The sequence below is a fragment of the Macaca fascicularis genome, chromosome 10, assembly GCF_037993035.2.
Source record: "Macaca fascicularis isolate 582-1 chromosome 10, T2T-MFA8v1.1".
NCBI classification, from domain to species: domain Eukaryota; kingdom Metazoa; phylum Chordata; class Mammalia; order Primates; family Cercopithecidae; genus Macaca; species Macaca fascicularis.
In genome coordinates this window covers 6,895,706-6,913,432 of record NC_088384.1, presented here as the reverse complement: position 1 = coordinate 6,913,432, position 17,727 = coordinate 6,895,706, and the positions used below count along the sequence as shown (strand labels likewise).

The following is a 17,727-nucleotide window of genomic DNA, read 5'->3' as shown; positions in this document are numbered from 1 at the left end:
CAAGCGCCAGCCCCCAGTTCGGGCGCACCCGAGTGGGCGTGCCCGCGGACAGCTTTCCGCACTTGGGCGAGTCTCTCCTGCAGCGCCCGGAGTCCCTGGGGGCTGCGGCGGCTGCGGGCGCCCCCGCGCGGGCCCGAGGGGCGGGACGCGGCGGAGCGGGGCGGGGCGGGGCCTCCGCGGCCCCCTCCCCCGGCTCCGGGCTCCGGGCTCCGGGCTCCGGGCTCCGGGCTCCGGCTCCGGCTCTGCGCGGCGGCGGCGGCGGCGCGGGGACCGAGGTGAGCGGCGGCGACGGGTCCGGAGGCCCGGCCGGAGAGGGGACCGGGTGGCTGGGGTTGGGGGGCCAGACGCGCGCCCCTGCAGAAGGGGGGGCCCCGGGGCGGTGTCGGCGGAGCGGCGCGCGCATGTGTGTGCGCGTGTGTGTGCTTGTGTGTGCGCGCATAGGTGCGCGCGCGCGACTCCGACTGCGGGGCCCTGGGATGGGGTAGGGGTCGGGCGGAATCTGCGGGGCAGGGGCGGCCCCCTTGGATGGAGGTTCAGCCTCTCCCACCCCAGTCTCCCGGGACCTCCCGAGCTCGTTCTCTCCCAGCCTCTCTCGCGCGCCCCCCGCCCCGCCCCCTTCCCTCTATCTGTGAGTTTGTCCGCGTCTCTGTGGGTGGGTCTCCGTCCAGCTGCCCCGTGTCCCCATCTCCTTCCCCGACGCCGCCCCCTCCCCATGGCAGCTCGTGCCTCCCTCGCCATTGCCCCCCTTGATAGAGCAAACAAAGATGGTCGAGGATGGGGGACCCTTCCTTTCAGAGCCCTGTCCTGCCTCAGCCTGTGGCCCCCACCCCTCTGGCCCCTGGCCTGTGCCTCCATCCACTTCCTGGCTGTTAGCTGGCCCTGCAGAGTGGGTGGGGGCGGGTGGAGGCAGCCGGCAGACCCCAGGGCAGAGGCTCCAGGGCTGGAGCGCTTAGCAGTCTGTAAGGTCAGAGCCTGGGGAGACATCCTCACCATCCCTTGGCAGGTGGGGACACTGGCCAGGTCTGCCTGGCCACGGGTCTGCGCCTCAGACCTAATCATGTGGATTTCTAGACCCTGTTCCCATGAACAGAGCCTGACGCTTTCTAAGATTTTTTTCCACTAGAGCCAAGGTAGAAGATTGGGGGAGGGTCCCGGGTCCAAAGGTCACAGGATGTGGTCCCAGCGACTGGGTCACTTCCTCCAAGCGGCCTCCACTTCCCTACCAGTGGCATGGGTGGGAGTGACATGTGTGGACAGAGGCCATGAGGACCGTGTGGTGTGGCCTGGCTGCAAGGTGATTAGTGATGCTCTTGGTGGGAGGGTGGGTGGTGAGTCCCATTCCCTGGATTGATCTGCAGGTGGGAGGGCGCCTCCCTGTGGCCTCTCAAGCTTTCTGCACTGGGCCAGCCTCCAGAATCCTGGGGGTAAGCTGGGACTCTCCAAGTGAGGTCCCGGACCCCAGATTATCCTCCTTGATGGCAGTGCTTGATAAAATGCCAATTCCTTGGCCCCCGTCCTGACCTGGTAAGGGGGCACCAGGAATCTGCATTTTGTAAGTCCCCCATGGTCATTCTGATGCACATTCAGGTGTGAGCAGCGCTAGGTGGTAACGTTGGATGAGGGAGACAAAGTCATCTGCCTCCCTCTGGCTGGCAGGCAGCGAAGAGGCCAAGAAGGGCCCACCCTGGGGTCCACAACTTTGCTGTGTCCCTGGGCAAGCCACTCCCCTCTTGGAGCCCAAGTCCCCCAGCAGTCAGAGGAGGTTATGGCCTCCCCAGGGGCCTTCCCTGCCAAACAGTCTGGGATTCTGAGCCCTTTGTTTAAATTGTGGGGCGGGGATTGCTGTGAAGTCCAGCAGGCCTGGGTCAGGATCCCAGCTCCAGCACTGGCTGGCTGTGTGGCCCTGGACAAGTCACTTTGCTTCTCTGGGCCTTGGGTTACTCACCTGAAAACCGGGATCATCATATTACCTTCACCCATCCACCCACAGAGGCAGTCAGGGAGGTCCAAAGAAGTGTGGTGCCCCACATCACAAGCACACCATGGTGTGGGTGGATCGGCCATGGGAATGGCTGGCACTTCTGTGTCTTGGCTGTTTTAACTGGGTGGCAGTGGGGACACTCGCATGGACTTAATTCTTCATCAGCAGGGAAAGCAGCCTGTGCAGAAACATTTGTGAGCTAATGGGTTTTTTGTTTCTAATGGATGGCTTAAAAGGCCTGGGGATGGTAACGCAGAGCCGCCTGGCAGAGGCAGGCAGTGTGGTGTGGTGCCAGCTTTCCTGCTCACGCCCAGCAAGTCAGGGGTGCAGACACCAGGAGGGGCGGGTGACAAGGAAAGAGGAACACCAGGAGCTCTCCGGGTACCCCAAGTTGTGGACGTTTGTGGATGTGAACAAAACCGTCTTTTGGGGCATGTGTGAGAAGAACAGAGCTCTCATGAGACTCCCGTAGAGGAGGAGAGTCATTCATTCATTCATTCAGTCATTCAGTCGTGAAGACCTTCCCCAGGCCCTGCAGATGGCGAGGAGGGCCTCTCAAGATAGAAAGCCACGCAGAAATGGGCAGGCTACTGATGCCGTGTGAATGCGGTGCTATCCAGGTCAGAGGGCGGTGTGGGTCGCCCACAGGCTCAAACAGCAGGGTCAGGGCATCCTGCTTTAAGACCCTCATCCTGAAGCCCAGGGGGGCTGCAGGGGGCCAGCACTGAACAGGACCAGCCATGTCTTGGATTAGAGGCAAGAAATGTGGATCAGAATCTTGCGCCATTGTGAAGACATGGTTTAGCTGAACAAACAGGTGGCTTCTTGGTGACAAGGCAGCCCTCATTTTTTATTTTAACCACATCTCTCTTTTTTCTTATGTCTTCAAATTGGATCTTGCTGGGGAGCACGTGGTGGCACAGGGGCTTAGAAGTCTGGTGAGCGTATTTGCATATTTCTCGATGACTTCAGAAACACTCAGTCTCGGAGAGCAGCCCTAGTGCTGCTGCTACCCAGGGGCTTGACCGCAGACCCTCGGACCCTCAACTTCTGGTGGCCGAGCAGGAGGAGCCTTCGGGAGCCAGTGAGAGGGGAGAGGTTAGGGATCCCAGAGTCAGGGCCATCTGCCATGAGAAAACTGCCTAAGCTCTCTGAGCTTCAGTTCTCTCGTTGCAAGGTGCAGATTGGAATAAACAGCTTAGGTGACTGAGGGGGTGGGTTCCGGAGCCAGCTGCGTGGGTTCGAATCCCGTCCCACCTCTCAGGAGGTCTTAGCAAGTTACTTAACCTCTGTCTGCCTCCACTTCTTCATCGATAAAATAGTGATTCCTGCTGCACTCTAGGCTGTAGGCTGCTGTGAGAGTTAAGCGACTTCACGTCAGGTGCTTGAACAGTCCCAGTTAGGAGTGTTCCCTGTGAGTCGTGGAAAGTAGTGATGTCATTCTGTAGCCACGTGGTCTTCCTATAGTGATGTGCTCTTCTAGTGACATAGCCTTGTGGTGCATAGTCTTGTAGTGCTGTGGTCTTGTAGTGTCGTGATCCTGTGATAACCCTGCCTTGGCATCAGCCGTGGTGTTGGTATTAATGTTAATGTTGGGGTGGCCCTAAGAGTCCAGGCAGGGAGATAAATACAGTGCTCACTCGGCCTGGCACAAGGAAGCCCCCAACTGATACCTGTGCCCTTCTGTCCCCTGCCCCAGAGGAGTAGGGACAGAAATGGAGTTTGCTATTGTGTTACACCGATACCCACATGCTGGGGTAAGTGGGGATGGGGCAGGGCCAAGTCCTTGTTTAAAAGATGTCAAGATGGCCAGGCACGGTGGTTCATGCCTGTAATCCCAGCAGTTTGGGAGGTTGAGGCAGGTGGGTCACCTGAGGTCAGGAGTTTGAGAGCAGGCTGGCCAACATGGTGAAACCCTGTCTTTACTAAAAATACAAAATTAGCTGGGCATGGTGGCACATACCTGTAGTCCCAGCTACTCAGGAGGCTGAGACAGGAGAACTGCTTGAACCCAGGAGGCAGAGGCTGTAGTGAGCTGAGATCACGCTACTGCACTCTAGCCTGGGCAAGACAGAGCGAGACACCATCTCAAAATAAATAAATAGATAAACAAATAAAATAAAAGATGTCAAGAAAACACACGGATTCATCTCGGCACAGAGGGCATTGCTGTCCTCAGTTCTGACCCCCAAGCGTGGGCTCCTCTCTGGAAGGGAGGGGCTGCCTGCCGTCTTCTGAGCTCCTGTCCTGCCAGCCAGCCCCTGTGCATAGACCTCCCCAGGCACCGTCTCACCTACTCCTCCCAGCCAGCCCACGAGGTGGACGTGGCCCTGCCCAGTTAACAGATGGGCAAACTGAGGCTCAGGGGGAACCAGTGACTGCCCAGAGCCACAGCAAGGGGGCAGGGCTGGAACTCAAACCTGGGTCCGCATGCTCCACCCCACCACACAGCATGCTCGAAGGTCTGGAAATACTGCCACAGAGCCTTGCCGTCAGGAACCACCATGGTGGGCTCCTCTGACCCCAGCATGAGTCCTGCTCATTTTCTGGAAAGTTCTTAAGGCTATGCTTTCTGTGCCATCTGCTGGGTTGGTTAAAGGTTGCACTGGGTTGCAAAAGCAGTTTCTCCAGCGAAAGCAATCCACCTCATGCCTAGAAGAGAACCCAGGCCAGAGACATGAAGGGAGAGAGGACCTAGCCTGGGGGCACAGCTCCCACTTAATGCCAGAAGACCCGAGTTCTGGCCCTGGTTCCACTGCTTACAACCCCTTTGAGTCTGAGGGTGTTACTCTCCATGCCTCAGTTTTCTCATCTGCAAAACAGGAATTTTGATTTCTGCCCTGCGTAGCTCCTGAGGTGAGTAGGATAAAGCTGCCAAATAATAATGGCCAATGCATAGGCAGCTCTTGGGAGGCACTGGACGGCGTCTTAGAAGTTTACCTACTTGCCCTCTTTTAACCCTCTGAAGGGCCTCTGAGGTCACTGTTCTATCATGATCCCATTTTACAGACCAGGAAGGTAGGATACAAAGATATCAGTATCTTGTCCAAGGTCACCCACTGGTAAGGCATTTGGGTCTGATTTAGATGAACAGAAAGTCATCCGTCGTGGCCACTTCTTGGTGGGTAGACATATGGCTCCCTACTTGATTATTCTCAGTAACGGGGAGCTCACTACTCTCTAAGCACCTACGACTGTTAGTCTAGGGCTTGGGTAGGTGGCGGTGATGGTCCCTGGTAAATAGATCCCATGTGGAAAGGGAAGACAGGGAGAAGATCCTGGGCGTGGCTTCGGCCTTGCTGCGGTGGAGGGGCCAGGAGATCTACCTATGGCCGGGAGAGGGTGGGTCCATGTTCTGCTTCATGCCTTCCGCAGGCCAAACCTGAGGCTGAGAGAGGAGAAAAATGCTCAACAAACAGGACAGACAGTAGCTGCTCAAAAAGCCTTGGGGTGGACAAATCCTCTTTCTAGGGGAAATTTTAAATATGAAACCAACATCACCATATTGGACAGAGTCTGGAGAACGGGCTCTGATTCTGCCTGCAGCCTCGCCCCCTGAACGTATTCATTTCCTGTCAATCTGTTCTGAGGTAGAAGTCCTGTTGTGTAGTGTCATTGCCGCACCGCACCTACAGCTCTACGGTTCTCTATCCTGCTCTTTTCTTTTCTTTTCTTTTTTAGACAGTGCCTTGCTCTTTCACCCAGGCTGGAGTGCAGTGGCACAATCACCACATTCCGGTAGCTGAGACCACAGGCACGCACCACCACACCCTGCCAATTTTTTTATTTGTTTTTGGGTTTTGGTTTTTTGGTTTTCTTTTTCTTTTTTTTCTTTTTTTTTTCTTTTTTTTTTTTTATTAGTAGAAATGAGGTTTTGCAGCCGGGCGCGGTGGCTCACGCTTGTAATCCTAGCACTTTGGGAGGCCGAGGTGGGTGGATCGCCTGAGGTCAGGAGTTCAAGACCAGCCTGGCCAACATAGTGAAACCCAGTCTCTACTAAAAAATACAAAAATTAGCCAGGCGTGGTGGCGGACACCTGTAATCCCTGCTACTCGGGAGGCTGAGGCAGGAGAATTGCTTGAACCCGGGAGGTAGAGGTTGCAGTGAGCCAAGATCTTGCCACTGCACTCCAGCCTGGGTGACAGAGCAAGACGCTGTCTCAAAAAAAAAAAAAAAAAAAAGAAATGGGGTTTTGCCATGTTGCCCAAGCTGGTTTTGAACTCCTAGGCTCAAACCATCCTCCTGCCTTGGCCTCCCAAAGTGCTGGGATTACAGGCATGAGCCACCGCGTCTGACCGGTTCTGCTTTTTTCACTAGATGTAATATCGTGAGCATTTTCCCTGTCCCTAAGCAGCCCAGGAGCTCGTGAGCAGTCCTGATGGGTTTTTAGGAGCTGCACAGTATCTGTCCCATGGAAGTTCCGTCATTTGTCTTGGAGCCCCCCTTTCAGCGGGGCCTCCACGTGCCCGATGATGTGAAAAGCTGTGTGACCCCAGGCAGGGCTCTCACCCTCTCTGCATCTCAGTTGCCTGCTCTGCTGTCAAATGGGAGCAAGAAGCAACCCACGTCCTAGGGCTTCTGGGAGGAGTAAACGAGGAGATGGGATGTGAAGTGTCTGGCATGTGGCGGGGCTTAAAACTCGGTGGCCATTGTTACTGTTGTTGTTATTATTATTTAGGTCACATATCCTAATTAAATTGTGGATTCTTACAGACAGGAGCCAGATTCTGTGCAGTCCTGTGCCCCACTCCTAGCCACGCTCAGTCATGTTTATGATTTGATTCCTGATGTTCGGTTTCCCCCGAATAGAATGAGTCTCTGTGTGGGCGAGGTGCTGGGAGAACTTGATTCGCATACTCTCATTTTGTCCCCCATGAGCAGAGATCCTTAGCTCCCTTGTAGAAACTGGCTCAGATGGGCAAGTTACTGAACCTGGAAAAGTGAAGGGAAAAAGAAAAATCAAAAACAGAAGAGAAGGCTGGGCGCAGTGGCTCGCGTCAGTAACCCCAGCACTTTAGGAGGTCAAGGCGGGCAGATCGCTTGGGCCCAGGAGTTTAAGCCAAGCCTGGGCAACATAGCAAGACCCAGTCTCTACTAAAAATATGAAAAAATGAGCGAGCCAGGCATGGTGGCGTGCACTTGTGGTCTTAGCTACTCGGGAGGCTGAGGTGGGAGGGCCACCTGAGTCCGGGAGGTCAAGGCTGCAGTGAACTGTGATTGCACCACTGCTTTTCAGCCTGGGCAACAGAGTGAGACCCTGTCTCAAAAAAAAAAAAAAGAAAAGAAAAGAAAAAGAAAAAAAGAAAGAAGAGAAGAGAGAAAAGAGAAGAGAAGAGAAGAGAAACTGGCTCAGAGAGTGTGATGGGCCTCCCCACAGTCACACAGCAGAAAGGGAGGATCCAGGAATGCTTCCTAAAGGAGGTGGCAATGGCCCTGGGCCAGCAGGATGGAGGGTTTGACTGGGCCAACAGGCAGAGGGCTGGTGTTCTAGGTGGGGTGAAGAGGAGGAGGGGGGCTGTCCAAGGGGCATAGCAGTCTGAGCCCAACACCCAAAATGGGGTGGAGTAGAGTGTGGTGGGGCTCAGGGGTATGTGCTGAGCTGACCTGTAGTCGCAGGGCAGGAATGAGCTGTCTGGGCTCCTGACCCCATCCTGCACCTTGGCCCCGGCCAGTTCCTTCTGTCCAGGCAGGAAGGGGTGCTCTGTGGGCTTGGAGGCTGCAGGCGCCTTCCTGGGGACTGCTCTGTGAGCAGTGATAAAATATTTATCAGCCAGCAGCTGGGCTTCCCTGCACAGGGTGCAGTCGGGGGCAGCTCCCACCCGAGCCTGCAGCCTGAGTTCTGCTGAGTCATGGGGGAGCCCAGTGAGCCACCTGCCCTCAGGCTCCTGGGCCCCCTCTGCCCTTTGGCCATGTGAACGCTTCCTAATGTGTAAGCCATTCGGCTGCCCATAAGGCCAGGCATCCAGCGTGCTTAGTGCTGAGCAGGGTTTCCGAGCTCACCCCCAGGAGGGTGCAGACCTCAGCCAAGGTCGCAGGGCAAAGGACACCCGTGGGCTGGGATTCCACCTGTGCCCACCCTGGCGGCATCCCACCTCCTGAGTCCTCTCAGCACCCAGCAAGGTAGGTACTCTTTGCGTCTGGTTTTAGACGTGGGGATGCCTAGGCATGGAGACGGGGCGCGGTGTGGCGGGTTTCATAGCCCTTAGCGGCTGAGTGGAGATTTGGCCCTGGTCTGTCTGACTCCAAGACCCTGCTGTGTGCCCCTGCCCCGGAGGAGCCCCACTCCATTTCAGCCCTGAATCAGGACTGGGGTGTCTGTCCACCCTGATGTGACACAGTGCTGTGACTTCGGGTTTGTGCTTTTGATTTTTAGAGTAGCAGCAATAACAAAAAACAGTAGCAGATGGCTTCTTCCTACTGCTGCGTGGGGTGGGACAAAGAGCAGGGGGTTCAGATTCTTTTGTTCACTCATTCATAAAAAGCATTCTGGGTGCCTTGGCCAGGGGCCAGCACTCGAGGCTCCAGGGACCAGTGGGGGACGTATCAGATGGACCTGCCCTAGGGGAGCTTATGCCATGGTGAGGGGAGTCAGAGGGGTGGGCTTAGTGCCTGGGCCTGGTCACCTGCTGTGTGACCTCGGGCAGGTTGCTTCACCTCTCTGAGCCTCAGTCTCTGATTTGTGAATTCGGGATAAACTTGGCTTTTTCTCTGAGCAAGCAAGGATCACACCTGTGTTCTTATTCTTTATCACGGCCTCACATCCACCAAAGCCTGCGGACACAGATCAGCCTTTGCACCAGCTCCAGTTTCCAGAGTAGGCCCTGGCAGGCTTTGCATTGGCTCGTCCAGGAAATAACCGTGAGCTGGTGCTGGGGGCCTTAAGGACAGGCTGGTTTTAAGGTGGAAGTTTTGCCTAAGGTGCTCAGAATTCTGAAGGGAAGTGCTGGTCCCCAGAGCCACGCATGCAGCAGCTGTGAGAGGGAGCGGGCTGCATGCAGGCTCTTGATGGGAACCCTGTGGGTGGTCGGGTCATCTCCGACGCCCAGTTCTGGGCTGGGCCCTTGTTGCACCCGCTCACCACCTGCCCGGACACGCAGTCTCTTCCTGCTCACTCTCAGCCTTCTGTCCTCTAGGCCTTCCTCCTGCTGTTCCTATGCCTAGTCCGATTTTCCTGCCATCCTTCACCTGCTGGGCTTCTGCTGGCTCTTTTTTTTTTTTTCAGATGGAGTTTCACCTTTGTTGTTCAGGCTGGAGTGCAATGGTGCATTCTCGGCTCACTGCAACCTCCGCCTCCAGCGATTCTCCTGCCCCAGCCTCCCGAGTAGCTGGGATTACAGGCGCATGCCACCACACCTGGCTTACTTTTGTATTTTTATAGAGATGGAGTTTCACCATGTTGGCGAGGCTGGTCTGGAACTCCTGACCTTAGGTGATCCACCTGCCTCGGCCTCCCAAAGTGCTGGAATTACAGGTGTGAGCCACCACGCCCTGCCTGCTGGTTCTTTAAGCGGCTGCTGGAAGGCATCCTCCTCTAGAAATCCTTCCTGGCCGCCTCCTGTTCACCCCAGGCCGGGCAGACCCACGGCCCTCCCAGCGCCATCTCAACCCGGGCTCTGCTCATGCCTTTGGGCCAGCACTTGTCATACAGAGCTTCTCTGCCCTGTTCCCAGGTCTCCCCGACAGCCTGGGGCTGCTTTGTGTGATTCATCTCTGGGTCCCAGGGCTCAGCTGGAGGCTGGCACAGAGTGGGACCCCAGCAGCATTCGATGAATTGAGAGCATGAGTGAGTGACAGAAATGCTTTAGGGGACAGGAGGCACCTGCCTTAGGGGACAGGAGGAAGCCTGCAGGTGCACGCGGGTGGGGCACTCGCTGCTTCTGTGAACCGTCTGTGCAGGCGGGGCCTCTGGTTTCCTGGCCTTCCAGGATGATGGATGGTCAGACGGACAGTGGAAAATTAAGATTTCTGGGGCCTTGAAAGCGACTGCCGTGGGAGTCAGTGCCCTGGGGGGTCAGGAGCACTGGCCTTCAAGTCTAGGCCTCTCCCCTTGTAGCTGAGTGACCCTGAGTGACTGCCCCCTCTCCTAGGCCTCAGAGGATACCTGGGGCCGCCCCAGGTCCATTCTGCAAATGCAGCATTTATTCCTGCGAGGGAGGTGGGCAGAGGCAGGCTTGTGTTCTTAGGATGCTCACCCTGGTGTCCCAGAAACACACAGACAGACAGAAAAAAGACCCAAATGAAATGTACCGAGATGGGGAGCGGTAATTTCTCTGGTGGTTTGTTTCTTTTTCCATTTTTTTTGTATTTTTCAAATTTTTAGAGTCCCTTCAGTGACTTTGAGCGTGCATTGAGAGCCCAGTAACACTGGGGGGCCACTGCCATAAAGACAGCCTCGGCCGGGCGCGGTGGCTCATGCCTGTAATCCCAGCACCTTGGGAGGCCGAGGCGGGTGGATCACCTGAGGTCAGGAGTCCGACACCAGCCTGACCAACATGGGGAAACCGCATCTCTACTAAAAATACAAAAAAAATTAGCTAGGCATTGTGGCGCATGCCTGTAATCCCAGCTACTCAGGAGGCTGAGGGAGGAGAAGCGCTTGAACCCAGGAGGTGGAGGTTGCAGTGAGCCGAGATCACCCTATTGCTGCCTAGGCAACAAGAGCGAAACTCCCTCTCAAAAAAAAAAAAAAAAAAGACCCAGCCTCTCCCCTCTGGGACATTTAGTCTGATAGGGGAGGCTGGTCAGAAGACATAGAGCCATGGTGTGATTGGAACTTTCGCAGAGGGAAGCCTGGGGCTCAGGAAGCCCGGAGAAGACCCCAGCCCAGCCTGAGGGCTTGTACCGGTGCCACTGTGCTGAAGGGTGGCTGCGAGGGAGGCAGGTGTGTGGGCGAGGGTGAGTGTAGTGTGGCTGGAGACTTGGAGGAAGGTGAGTAGGAGGACGAGAGACCCACAAGGAGGGAGGGCTGGACCTCAGCCTGAGTGAGTGGGTTTGGTGGGGGGAGCACTGATGTCAGGTCCCTCCTGGGAGCTGCTGTGATTTGGGGCTTTCTACTTTATTCAGTCAACAAACTTTTCTCAGAATGAGGCTGCTCGGGGCCGTAGGGCACAGATACTGATGTGGCCCTTTAGGGTCACAGGGTCCAGGGTTCAAGTCCCAGCTCCAGCACTATCCAGCTGTGCAACTTTTGACAGTTTGCTCTACCTCTCTGAGTCTCAGATACTTCATCTTTGAGATGAAGGGCACCTGCCCTGTGGCTTCCTGTGAGGAAGTATAGAAAATGCTGAGCACAGCCCCTGGAATGGCATGTCCCTCCCCCACCCTAAAGTGCACGTTTAGTAGAAGGAAAGGTGGGATGGGGAAGGATGGGGGATAAGGACAGAAGTGAGCGTCTGAACCTAACAGGAGGGCTGGTCCCCACCTGGTGGGGCAGCAAGGGGTCCCGCCACAGCCCAGCCAGGAGGTGGGCATCCCAGAGCCGCAGCCGTGGCAGCACTGCCTCCATGGAGGTCCCACAGCAGGGCTCACCAGCCTTTGCCCTCCCCACCCTGGGTGCCTGACTGCCCCATGGGAGCTGCTGCGTCTTCCCGTGCCTGCCCACCACGGCAAGCGGGCTGGGACATCTCCCTGAGCCACAGATCCCCTGGTTGGGAGGATAAGGGATGGACACCTGGTCTCAGACTCCCCCACACACACCAGGGCATGTTCCTGGCTCCCTGCCAGAGCCTAGGTGCCTGCTTAGAGGCTCAGAGTCCCCTGCCAGGAACTCAAGGTGACACAGTGGTGGCAGTGTGTGACAGAGGAGGGAGCCAAGATGGGGTTTGAGAGCCTGGGGCAGGGCAGGGCAGTGCTGGGGCACAGGCTGCAGGACCCAGACAGAGCAGGGTCGGACTACAATGTGGTCTCCACATTCGTGCATCCCGGCAGCTCTCACTGGACCCTGGCATTCCAGGGCCACGATTGTCTGCCAGGGTAGCACTGCAGCGGTTCTTCCTTCCTCACCCTACCATGCCACCAGTGGTTGCTGAGTCTGTTCTCGGCCCCGGCATCTGCAGAGCTGGAGTGCTGATCCTCCTCTCCTGGCCTCTATGTGAGGCTCAACTGACACCAGCCCATGAAGGGCTCAGCATGTGCTTACCACATAGTAGGAATCTGCAGGATGGTGGCTGTTCACCCGGAGGGCCAGCCTTCCTTGGACTGGATTCCTGGGAACTCAGGGAAGTGCTCTGCAAAATGTTAGTTAAAAAATAGTTTGGGAGGCCGGGTGCAGTGGCTCATGCCTGTAATCCCAGAACTTTGGGAGGCTGAGGCAGGTGGATCATGAGGTCAGCAGTTTGAGACTGGCCTGGGCGACATAGTAGAAACCCCATCTCTACTAAAAATACAAAAATTAGCTGGGCATGGTGGTGGGCACCTGTAATCCCAGCTACTCAGGAGGCTGAGGCAGGAGAATCGCTGGAAACCAGAGGACAGAGGTTGCAGTGAGCCAAAATTGCACCACTGCACTCCAGCCTGGGCAACAAGAGTGACACTTCATCTCAAAGAAGAAAAAAAAGTTTGGGAAACATCCCTTTTTGGGGAGTCCAGCAGACAGTGCAGGCACAGCTCTGTGGAAGCAAGGGTGGCTGCTGAACTCTGTTTCACTCTGTGTTTTCCAGCCTTATGGGACCAGGGGCCTTGCTGGGAAAGAGCAGCCACTGAGCCCCAGGGGGACACCTGTGCCTTGTGTGGCTGTGCAGAGGGGGCTGTGGGACTCACGCAGGGCTGAGGCAGGAGGTGATGTTGGCAAACTGCCCTGTTCAGAGGTCCCTGTGGCCACAGCCTGGAGGGCAGCCAGGAGGAAGAAGCCCAGCCACAGGGAGGCCGATGTGGAGGGGATGCTGTGGCCAGAGCTGTGGCCTGAGAGAGCAGTGGCTGGAGGGAGGAGCTGGCAAGAGTAGGAATCTGTGGGGCCCGGGAGACAGCACAGAGGGAACCTGCACCACGTGGCCATGGACCTGCCTTACCACTGGCCCACTGAGTCGCAGAGGGCGTGGCCACTGGCCCACTGAGTTGCAGAGGGGCGTGGCCAGCAGAGCTGAGATGTCCTCAGGAGAGGAGCCAGCCCAACGAGGTGGAGAGGCCTGCATGCTAGGGGTCAAGGTTAACCACACTGCCTTGCTCTGCTGGCCCCAAAGCTGAGAGGACCCTCCAGGGAGGTCTCTGGTCACAGTGCCAGGAAGATTATGGGAAGGCAATGTCACAGTCACTGAGCTCAGGTGAATTTCCTCCTTAAGCATACTCTGATACAGGGGATGCCATAGGCAGAGAGTGGAGAGACTGGGGGAAGGAGGAGGCAGAGGGGGAGGGGGGGGAGGGAGAGGAGGAGGAAGGGAAGGTGGGGGAGGCCCACCCAGGCCCCAGCCAGAGCTCTTCATCCACCTTCCTCCGTGGCTATCAGCTGGGGTGCCTGGACATAGCCTCTGGTGCTGGGCTCTGGATTCCACCGTGTGCCCCCGCTGGCCTCTCTGTGCCCATAGGTGAAATGAAGACCCCCTGCCCCCCACACTCTGCCTTCTCACAGAGCAATTATGAAAGCCTGGTAAAGACACGGAGGCTGGCACGGGGTGACTGATTTGGCCAAGGTCAGATTTGAATCCAGCACTTAGCTCAGGGCTGGCACATAAGAGGTTCTCAAGAAATACTTGAGTTAAAAGGAGGCTGCAGATGGCTGTCTTGGCCTGGGAATGTCGCAGAGACAAGCACGGTACCTGGTGTTTGGTCAGAGCTAAGTAGCTGCTAAGCCATGTTATTATAGGAGCCACCTAAGGAAATTGCCGCTCTCACTCTACAGGACCGCCCAAGGCCTCTCTGAGCCCACCAGGGAATGTGCCCACTGTAGTGGGTGGCCTGGACAGTACTGTCCTCCAAACACAGATGTGTGTGGTGGGGCAGGGCTATGGAGAAGACTTTGGTGGATTAGGTTACTCCAAGAAGGGTTTTGCAGGATGAATAGGAGTTGGCCAACCAGACCAGGCTTAAGGGAAGATCATCCCAGACTAAGTGAACGGTGAGCATGTGGACATGAACTGAGCCTGGCTTCCAAGGACAGAGCCTTCTCCCAGGAAGCCGGCCTCTGCTTTCATTCACTCAGGAGGTTTCAAGGAGGCCCCTGGGTCCCCTGCCTCTCCTCTCAGACACCCTGGGAGCTGATGGCTCAAGCTCCCTGCAAGAAGCTGGGAGCTTTTGGGAGCTTCTAACCGCATGGCCACCCTCTGGCCTTATCCCTGCAGCGAAGCCCTGGAGAGCCCCTTCCTGTCATCTGCCCCTTGAGTCTGGGGAAATTCCCGTGGGCCAAGCCAGTGCTTGGGGAGTGACAGAGTTTGTAGTCAAGATACCCACCTCGAGGGCCACCTGGCAGCCCCAGCTCCTGAGGAAGAGGCTTCTTGCCTTGGCCCCAACCCATCTGCCACCCACACCCAGAACCACAAGACAGAGGGCCCAGACCTCGGTTACTCAAAACCAGAAACTGCCGAAAAGATCTGAATGAGGAGTCCCCTTGGGGCCAGGGCCAGGTGTCTGGGCAGAGCCATCCTCCCACGCCCAGCACCCCGAAGGAGGGCAGGGGGAGCGGGGAGTCAGGAGGCTGTATCCACCCTGCCAGCTCACCCTGCCTCAGGCTCCAACAAAGGGCAATTCATGGACCCTTGGGGACCCCTGAAGGCAGGTCCCCTAACCGGCCTCAGATCCAGTCCCTCTGGGGTCCCAAGAGCCCTGGCTGCAGAGTCACCCCCTCTCCCCTCCCCATGACTCATTAGCTGCATCCTGAGCCTCAGTCTCCCCATCAGTAAGATGAGAAACCTACTCGTGAGCCACCCGCGGGATGGAAGCAGCTTCCGCGCATGAGCAATTGTGTCCACCCCTGTCATCCTTGGTAGGGTTCATGGATGGCTGAAGAGGGGCCAGCCCAATCCTTTGGCAGAAGCCCTAGCCCAGGAACAGTAGCTGGGCCCCGCGCGGGGGTTGGTTTCATTGGCTCTGACTGCAGCGACAAGTGGGGTGTGTCCCCCGGACTGGGTGGGGGCCTCGAAACAAGGACTTCTGGAATTGATTGAGGATCCAGGAGGGCCCAGGCCAGAGGGGTGGGCTGGGGAGGGGCCTGGGGCTTTTCAGTTAAACAAGCCGCCTGTGGCTACCCCAACCCCCTACCCCAGTGTCCACAGAGCCTGAGCTGTGAGCCCAGTGAGGCCAGGAGCTGGAAGTCAGGCTGACCCAGCCTCAAGAGTGGTAGAAAATGTGCTGGTGATGGCCAGGCACAGTGGCTCATGCCTGTAATCCCAGCATTTTGGGAGGCCGAGGTGAGTGGATCACCTGATGTCAGGAGTTCAAGACCAACCTGGCCAACATGGTGAAACCCTGCCTCTACCAAAAAAATACAAAAATTAGCTGGGCATGGTGGCGGCAGCTGAGTAGCCCCAGCTACTCAGGAGGCTGAGGCAGGAGAATCGCTTGAACCCACAAGGTGGAGTTTGCAGTGAGCCGAGATCGTGCCATTGTACTCCAGACTGGGCAACAGAGCGAGATTCAAAAGAAAATGTGCTGGGGACGATGGGGAAGGGCAAAGAGCACGGAGGACCGGGGTCAGGAGGCCCGAGGGTCACCTCCTGCCTGCGCTCCAACCGCCTGTGCTGCCTGGCACTGCCCAGCGTGCACCCGCCCCCAACCCTCTGCCCAGGGCACTGTTGTGAGGTTAGGGGCAGACAGTGGGTGTGGGTGCCGAGCACAGGGCCAGGCTGATGTCATTGTCCACAGTGGGGGAGCAGCCCCTTCCTGTCGCTCTGGTCTGTGCTCCACTTGGCCGTGCTGGGTGAGGTCATCCTTCCAGGTGCCGGTGAAATGTCACCTCTGGAGGCTCAGGCCTCCTGCCTCCCAGGGCTTCTGGAGCCTCCCTTTACTGCCCTCTTGTGGCTCTCAGGGGAAGGGAAGTGGCAGCCCGGGACTCAGGGCCTGGCGTGAAGTAGGCACTCTTGGAGTGGAGGCTGCTGGGGTTACTGAAGGCTTGTGCAGTGTTGGGCGGGGTCACCGTGGGAAGCGTGTGGCTCCAGAGTCACAGCTGGACTCTGATCTCAGCCCTTCCACTCATTCACCCTACAACCCGGGCAAGTCAGCTTTCCCTCGGAGCCTCCGGTTCCTCTTCTGAAAAATGTGGGTGGCAATTCTGGCCTGTGGGTCTGCCCCGGGTCGGAGGGTAGATGGTACGCAGTGCCAGCACCCAGTAGGGCCTCCGTGAGTGAGCATGTGTCCTTTACCCCATGCACCGGGACAGTCCTGCTCTGATGGTGACCCTACATATCCCACTCCTGTGCAAGACCTCAGTCTCACCATCTGTAAAATGGACAGCAGAGGCCGGAATGGACAGAGCAAGACCCTATCTCAAAACAAACAAACAAAAAAGGATTTATCCTCTGTCTGGAATAGAGCCATGTGTATTTAACCACAAAAATGTTTTCCCTCCTCCACCCACAGAGAAGGGCTGTGCTTATCCCTCAGCTTCTCCTTAAGGTGGGAGCCAAGGCTTCCCTTTCAGAGAAGCCAGTGAAAGCCACACCCCTCTCCCCAGTGAAAGCCACACCCCTCTCCCCAGTGAAAGCCACACCCCTCTCCCTAGTGAAACGCACACTCACAGCCACCATGACTCTGCCAGGCGTGGGCTGTGGTGCCTGACACCCTCTCAGACATGCCCAGACACATGCTGGAGTTGCTCAGAACTTATACACAGAATCCCGAGCACCAAGGGAGGGGCCAGAATCAAAGCTGAGATACGTGATGCCCCTTCCGCCTAGCTTTGTCCCCTTTCAACCCAGATAGTGCCCAGAAAGACAGTTCCACTTGCAGGCCCTACACCCAGGGCCCTGGCTTCCATGGTACTATCCTTTCTCCCTAGGGGAGCACTGTGATGATGCCACACATTAGAAGTTCCCCTACTGGGGCCGGGCACGGTGGCTCATGCCTGTAATCCCAGCACTCTGGGAGGCCAAGGCAGGTGGATCACCTGAGGTCAGGAGTTCGAGAGCAGTCTGGCCAACGTGGTGAAACCCCGTCTCTACTAAAAATACAAACATTAGCTAGGTGTAGTGACACACACCTGTAATCTCAGCTACTTGGAGGCCAAGGGACAAGAATCCTTGAACCCAAGAGAAAGAGGTTGCAGTGAGCCAGGATCACACCACTGCACTCCAGCCCGGGCGAGAGAGTGAGACGGTCTCAAAACCAAAAGAAAAAAAAGAAGTTCCCCTATTGGGCACCTGGCTTTTACAGCATCTTGTTCTATTCTTGTGGGGTTTTTTTTGTTGCTGCTGTTTTTATTTTTTGAGACAGGGTCTCGCTCTGTCGCCCAGGCTGGGGTGCAGTGGCATTAACTCAGCTCACTGCAACTTCCACCTCTTGGGATCAAAAGTTTCTCCTGCCTCAGCCTCTTGAGTAGCTGGGATTACAGGTATATGCCACCACGCCTGGCTATTTTTTGTTTATTTGTTTTGAGATGGAGTCTCTGTCGCCCAGGCTAGAGTCAGTGACACGATCTTGGCTCACTACAACCTCCACCTCCCAGGTTCAAGCGATTCTCCTGTCTCAGCCTCCTGAGTAGCTGGGATTACAGGTGCGCACCACCACGCCCGGCTAATTTTTGTATTTTTAGTAGAGACGAGGTTTCACCATGTTGGTCAGACTGGTCTCGAACTCCTGACTTCGTATTCTGCCTGCCTTGG

At 56.7% G+C, this 17,727-nt stretch overlaps 1 protein-coding gene across 7 annotated transcripts in view; it reads left to right on the top strand.

Moving 5' to 3' along the window:
• Positions 1 to 58: 58 nt before the first annotated feature.
• LOC102145378 (proline-rich protein 5) overlaps positions 59 to 17,727 on the top strand; it is a 180,831-nt gene continuing 163,162 nt past the window's right edge. For 4 of the 7 annotated variants that reach the window (XM_065522008.2, XM_074003573.1, XM_074003566.1 and 1 more), the window contains exon 1: positions 59 to 275. The gene's annotated coding sequence lies outside the window, so the exon portion shown is untranslated. Of the gene's footprint in view, positions 276 to 7,954; positions 8,102 to 17,727 lie in introns of those variants that run through there. The other 3 variants (XM_065522009.2, XM_045363476.3, XM_005567035.5) reach the window with 1 other exon arrangement.